The sequence below is a fragment of the Asparagus officinalis genome, unplaced genomic scaffold (genome assembly GCF_001876935.1).
Source record: "Asparagus officinalis unplaced genomic scaffold, Aspof.V1 AsparagusV1_Un435, whole genome shotgun sequence".
NCBI classification, from domain to species: Eukaryota; Viridiplantae; Streptophyta; class Magnoliopsida; order Asparagales; family Asparagaceae; genus Asparagus; species Asparagus officinalis.
The window spans coordinates 111,924-119,787 of NW_017972700.1; positions in this window are offsets into that span (position 1 = coordinate 111,924).

A 7,864-nucleotide genomic window follows, 5' to 3' on the forward strand; every position below is an offset into this window, starting at 1 on the left:
GTGAGGCAGACCACTGAAAAGGTAGCATTGATCAGAGAGCGGATTCTAGCCGCTCAGAGTCAGCAAAAGAGCTATGCAGATAAGAGATGAAGACCTTTGGAGTTTCAGGTTGGAGATTCAGTTATGCTAAAGGTATCGCCCATGAAAAGCGTTCAACGATTCGAAAGGCGGGGAAAGCTTGCACCAAGGTATATTGGACCTTTCCAGATTTTGGAGCGCATTGAAGCCGTGTCATACAGACTAGATCTTCCAGCATCGATGTCTAGTATACATAATATATTTCATGTTTCTATGCTCAAGAAGCACTTACATGATAAGGAGCAACAATGAGTATTGGTTACACCAGAGATTAAGATTCAGGATGATTTGACTACTATTGAGATTCCAACTGGTATACTTGCCAGAGAGGATAAGAGACTTAGAAACAAGGTAAATCCTTTGGTGAAAGTTCAGTGAAACCGAAGAGGCATTGAGGAGATTTCTTGGGAGCGTGAAGAGGACATGCGTCGCAACTACCCACACATGTTTGGACAGGTAAATTAAATTTTTATATGACTTATATATGACTTATGGATTACATGTATGGTGATGTTTATACTTAACACAAAAATGAGGGTATTAACACTTAACTCCTAAATACTCGGAACACATGATATATATATGAGGGGTTCCTTGTTTGGATTTTCGCTCGATGTACTTATTCCATTTAGTTAGGGTTTAAGTGGGGATATTTATATTTTAGATGGTTAAGTGTAGACATCGAGGATGATTCTCGGGAGCGCGAAGATGTTATGTAGCGCGATTACCTGCACCTATTGAAGAAATGGATTGATTTATGTGTGTGATTATTTGTATGGTTATATTTAGATTTAATGCTAGAATGATGATATTTTCACTTAATTCTTAATCTTTTGGAACATATGGTATATATATGGGGGTTCCTTGTTTGGATTTTTCGCCTGACGTACTAGTTCCATTTGATTAAGGGTTGAGTGGGAATATAGTCATTCTGGATTATTAAATATAAATATCCCTATATACTTATCCAGAGTTTAATATTATGAGAGGTGTATGTACGGGTTGGATTTCACCCTCGACATGCTTTCTAATACTATCTTTCAGTTAAGTATGATTTCTGAATTTCGAGGACGAAATTCTTTTAAGGGGGGAAGAATGTAAAACCCCAAAAATTTGAATATTTTGTGATAAATAATAATAAATATATTATATATTTATAAATAACATATTATAATGTTTGAGTATTCTAGGAATTGATTTGAGATCAATTCAATGTATATATGTATATATATAAGAGCAAATGTACAAATCATGCTCGATGTATAAATCTGGAAATTTATGATTAGTAGAGAGATTTTATATTTTATATACTGATACATTGTGAATATGGAAAAACTTAAAAGACCAAAGTTGTAGATATCTTCAGTAGCTTTCCAACAAATCTTTAATCACCTCATTCTGAGGTCAGATACGAAAATTACAGCTAAAATACCAAAGAGTATGTTTCTAGTCAGACTGAGTTTTCTAGTTTCGGGTTTCGGGTTTTGGGCTGTAGTTTTTTAGGTTTGCTGTCATATATACACATGTTTAAACATGAAAAACACATCTTTTCTTCTATGTTCCAAACCCTAGTAGCCCCTTTTCTCCTCTCTCAAACCCTAGTTCTTTTCTTTGGCGATTTTGAGGGATTTCGGAGGATTTTTCAGCGGGTTTTGTGCAGTGCAGCGAAGGGGATTGGTTTTCTTTCATGTGGCAGGAGTTTTTCAGCATCCGAGGCGAGTAACATATTGCTCAACTCTGTACCCTTTTATTTTACACGTTTTATTAAGTTTTATTCGGATTTTTTGAGCCTAAAACGTATTTTTGGTGTACAAAAGATAGATCTTTATAACTTATAAAGTGAGAATACATTATCATAATTTTCTAATTGATTACAACAGTAACCTTGATAAATTTCAGATCTAAAATTTATTAATCATGAATTAAATCACAAGTTTTTGCTTTTAAAACGTTTAAACATGTGTATATAAATGTTTAGGGTTTCGACGATAATATTACATGCTAATATTTCATTTCATGTTGTTTCATATATGTTGATATCAGTAATATTATGCTTGGAAAATAATGATGTCACTTCTAGATTTGTTTCGAAGCAGACGGAAACCTGTGAAGGGTTTCTGCCTGTTTCGGTTGATCGCCAGCACAGTTTGTGCATGTTTACTTTTGTTGTGTGTTTTAATGTGAACGAGGAGTCGCCTCGAATATTTGGCGTTAGAAATTATTGTTTATTATGTATCTTCATATGTGAGATGGCTTACGGACATGAGTTTAGATTTGCACACCGAGACACATGTGAAATTAGTGTATATGCATCCTTTTCATATATCTCATCGATATTCTACACATTTTATTCAGTCCATGTGTTGAGAAATTATTATGTGCAGTCCATGTGTTGGACATTCATCATATTCAGTCCATGTGTTGGACATTCATTATATTCAGTCATGTGTTGGACATTCATCATTCAGTCCATGTGTTGGACAATTTATATATGCAGTCCATGTGTTAGGCATCCACTACACCTAATCTTAGTCCATGTATTGGACACCTGTTTAAACCTTGAGTATGACACTTACACTTACATAGGCTGGGCATGACACTTATGTGGGTTTTGACATGACATGGTATTTGAGTTCTGAGATGGGTTAGTCTTCTTTATATTATTGTTCCTGTATTAGATCTTGGGTTTGTTATTTAGGGATTTACAATTTGAGATACAAGGTATATACATGAGGGTTTTCTTGTTTGGATTATTTCGCTCGACGTACCTATGCTCGTGTTGTAATTTCCCAAATACTAAAATCCTCTTATTGTTAGGATCAATGATTTCATGTATATATGTATTAACTGTATGTTTTATATGCAACGAGCCCTCTCCCTTGGGGTTGGTTGTGATGTTGCTCGTTAGCGTTTTGATGCTCGTTGTCCCCTCCCATTTCAGGTAACGAGCCAGGTGCACGGAGAGTTGCAGGTTGATGGCGATACTTATTAGCATCCATATTTCATTTGTAGTTTTATTTTATTTATGGATCTCCACTGTAGACATTTTTTTTAGACATTTGAGAGTTATGTTCTAGAAGTTGTAAAGGTTGTGTGCCTTATTTCCTTTTATCAGATATTCTGTATTTGAGACTTGTTGAGATCTCCACACTAGTTACTTCAGATATTCACTTTATATTTTTGTATGTTGGATGATGAAATATCATTTTTATCTCTATTATTTCATCATATATCTCTTGTATTGTCTTTTACTTGCTTTTGTTCCTACACCTGTTGCTGACTCTACTAGAGAGATAATAATTATGATGGTGAAACATGTTATTACACGGTGTGGTGCATGACAGGTTTGACATTTCTGGTTTCACCTCGGACTACAGCCTTGTGTGAACCCAGGGATGTCACAAAATTAAAGTCCTAAAATAGTGTAGGAAATTCAACCCAATCTTACAAATGCGCAAATAATGAACATGAACTCAAAACACTTCAAACATTCAAATTTGCCAACGAAACCCAATCATCAAGAATATCCCAATTATTTTCAAGCAATGGTGTGTAGGAATATTAGGATGACATCAACGAAACCCTATTTTACAAAATCATTCAGTTAATTTATCCAATCTACTCAAGCAAAATTGTGCAGAACCAATTTGTCGGTGTAGAATAACAATTGCAATTTAGGTATGAACTGAACAACTTCGTGCCCATATTTCACCCAAATCAATTTCACAGAAACCCCAAATCAATTTCACCAAACCCAAATCGAATCCTTCCAAACCCTAATTTAGAAAGAAAGGAAATAAGATTTACCTGCGGGGTCTAAGAGAAGTTTGGTTGGGACCATAGATCAGTAAGATGACCGAAACAACAGAAACCCCCAAATCAATTTCACCCAAAACGAAATCTTCCACCTTCAAATCATCTTCCAACCTGAACTTTTAGCGAAAACCCTAGTCGTTCCCCATCTTAGGACTGAGATATAACCCAATTGAGAAGAAGAGATCTAGGGTTTTGGTGCGGAAAATGAAGACGGCGGGTAAAAGAGGAAGGAGACGAAAATAAAGCGGCGACTATAGGATTGGAAGCACATTTTAGGTTTCAGGATCTCTTTCAGAGTTTTGATGAGCTAGACTAGAGACCCAGCCCAAATCCTCTCTTAATGAGAAGATTTCACAAATTCTAAAAAATAAATAATTTAGGGATTCAATATTCTAAAATTTATTTTGAAACAAATAAAGTTTATACTATAGAACTCCAAAACCCTAAAAAAACCCACTTCTTCATCGTAGAATTTGTTATCCACGCTGTATTCCAAAAAAAATTTGAAACAAACACCCCAGGTTATAGCCCATTAAGGGCCTGTTTGGTACATTTCCGAAAAAAAAAAGAAAACAGAAATAAAGAAATGAAATGATTTCAAGACATTTCCAGTATGTTTCCCAGATTTCTTTTTTTCTGTTTGTTTCACAGTGAAATCAACCCCTTGAAATGTATTTCTTTGTTTCCACAAGTTTGTTTCATTATTTAAAAACAAGAAACCACCTCACTCTTTAATTTTCCATTTCCAATGTTTGATATGCAACACAAGAAGAGTTGCATGTGATTACCATGGTGAGCTTACCGCCCACAGCAAGGAGTACAAACTTCACCGCAAAAATCCCAACGGATAAACAGACCAACGGTCATATTTTTAAAACAAATGGCAAGTAAAGATCTGGCAACGGTCAGGTAAAAAACCCCTCTACATAAAGTGCACTTGGGTGAGTCTTTTACAGTTGCAGCAAAGCTAGAGCCTCTTCAAGACATTGGGGCTTCATCAAAATTCAATTACCCAAGAGCCTTCTGAAATTGATAGTGCTTAGCCATGGCAACTGCCCAAAGAGGTACGCACAAATCTACTGACATAAAATGCTTTTGCAATATACCAACTCCATTGAAGCAGTGCAAAGGTGGTGCAAACAAGGGGAGATTTTTTTGGGGTTGTGCCAAATTCCCAAACAGATCATGCAAATTCTTTAGGTGGGCCGAAGATGAGAAGAAAGAAATCAAAAATACGGAAACCAGGAATGAAGAAGCTTCAGTTCAAGCTGTGTCTGAATTAAAAGAGCTGGAAACAAAGCTTTTGCAAAGAGAATTGAAGAATGCAATTGAACAAGTTGAATATATGAAAAAATGTATTGTGGTTTTGGGGCTATTCAATATTTTCCTTGTTCTTGTAAACATTGTAATCTGCATCTTGAAAATATAATGACAATGTTTTGTGTAAACACTTGGGTTATAAGATATAATGCAACTTGAGCACATATATATCTTCAGAAATTGGTCAGCATGTTTGTATCAAAATTGTGCTCAGGTCTACGTCAACTTCATCACATATTCATCACCAAGCTTGCAAGACAGTGTTGGCTGCATTCCACAAAATGGATTGCCTCGCCATATCATTGCATGCAATTTATCCTGGATTAGAATATCAGAAAACATGACATTCATCACTGCACAAATAGGGGCTGAGCAAAACAGAAAAATCCTTCACAACAAAGCTTCATTGACCATCTGAAACCACATAACAAAAAACACTCCGTAGGGACTGAGCAAATAGGATCGGAGCAAAACAGAAAAGCCATATCAGAACCAAGCTACATTGACCATCTGAAAGTATACAAAATCTTGCCTAGTAGGGACTCAGCAATTAGGGACTTAGCAAAACAGAAAAAACCAAACCATGTCAACACAAGGCAGCAACCCATCTAGCAAGAATCACTCTGCAGGGACTGAGCAAAACCAGATTAACCAGCTAACCAAAAAACACTCCGTAGGTACTGAGCAAATTGGAACTGAGCAAATGGGAAAAGCCATATCAGAAAAAGGCTACATTGACCATCATCTGAAAGTTTTCAAAATATTGCCGAGTAGGGACTGAGCAATTAGGGACTTAGCCAAACAGAAAAAAACAAACCAAATCAGCACAAGGCAGCAAGCCATCTAGCAGTCAAAACAACACAAGGCACCAGCACAACTAGCAGTCAAAACATCTAAAGGCAACAAAGAATAAGTTGGTTATCAGGGGTTAATAAAAAGCTAATCCAGTCCAAACAGCATGGTTCAACAACCAAACAATATTATGGGTATGAACAAGTGTTTAGCTCATGCAAGAGTCAAAACAGCAGTGAGAAAGAATAACAAAATCAGGTCACAACAGCAAAACAATAAAATCAGGGGACTGAGAATTTTTATTGACCATCTGAAAGATAACAAAAAACACTCTGTAGGGACTGGGCAAAACCAGATTAACCAGATAACCAAAAAACACTCCGTAGGGACTGAGCAAATTGAAACTGAGCAAAACAGAAAAGCCATATCAGAAAAAGGCTACATTGACCATCTGAATGTTTACAAAATCTTGCCCTGTAGGGACTGCGCAATTAGGGACTTAGCCAAACATCTGTAAAAACCAAACCAAATCAGCACAAGGCAGCAAGCCATCTAGCCGTCAAAACAACACAAGGCACCAGCACATCTAGCAGTCAAAACAGCACAAGGCAACAAAGAATAAGTTGGTTATCAGGTGTTAATAAAAAGCTAATCCAGTCCAAACAGCATGGTTCAACAACCAAACAATATTAGGTGTATGAACAAGTGTTTAGCTCATGCAAGAGTCAAAACAGCAGTGTAGGGAGAATAACAAAATCATAAACCAGCCCCAATCATCACAACAGCATCTAGCAGTCAAAACAAAATCAGATCACAACAGCAAAAGCATAAAAACAGGGGACTGAGCAGATATACAAATTCTCATTGACCAAACAGAAAACCAGCTAACATCAAAACAGCAGTGTTGGGACTGAGCAAAAAAGCACCACTGATAGGGGTTGTCCAGCCATCAAAAATGGGAATGCAGTGAGTGGTGGAGGGTTGAATCAGGTTTTGTGCTCAGATAGGAACCCACCATCTGGTATCCAGCATCAGCAAACGATTGCATGAAAATGTTGGCTGCATGCCTCATCCCAACTAGTGTTTTCATAGTTGGATAGGAATATCAGACAGTTGGGGCAAGGCTGCCTTGCCAAGCATTTGTATGCAATAATTGCTAGGTAAGAATATCATAAACCAGCCCCAATCATCATTGCACAAATGGGGGTGAAGCTATATGTGCATAAGTAATCAGCTTCAATAGGCGTAGGGAATGCATAAACAAACAGTAATTAAACAAATCAGCTCAAGGGCTGACTGAAGGTCTGTGTAGAGGATAATTTGTGCTCTCAAATATATTACAAACATACCAGATCTAGGAGTTTAGCCAAATAATAGACTCATGTTAATAGGGCCTGAGCAAATTGTATATGGTAATTGCTAGCTCCCCACAGGTCCTGCAATATATATAACCAATTAGCAAGGATGAATCAAAAATGGCAGCACAATTATAAAAGCACAAGTTTGGTGTAAAATCCTACCTTCACCAACACTCATTTACTTCCCCCTCCTTGCATCTCCATGAATTTGTCCAACAAAGCCCTTTGGCCAAAGGCACTCTTACCTATAAAATGCCTGGCTTTTGTTTCATTTTCAAATGTGGTATCATAAAATAGCTCCAGGATTTCTATAGGGTAAGTTTCTTCGTGTCTAAAGATGGCTGCAGACAATTTCTCAATCCAGTGCTGATTAACAAGATTGAGAGATGAGGAAAAGTGTTTAACTTCTTCCACCATCTGTTGCATGATGTCACGGCCAACATCTGTCTTTCTCGTGCGGCCTTTCACCGATGAAGTGATTTTTTTATGGTGGGCCTTGC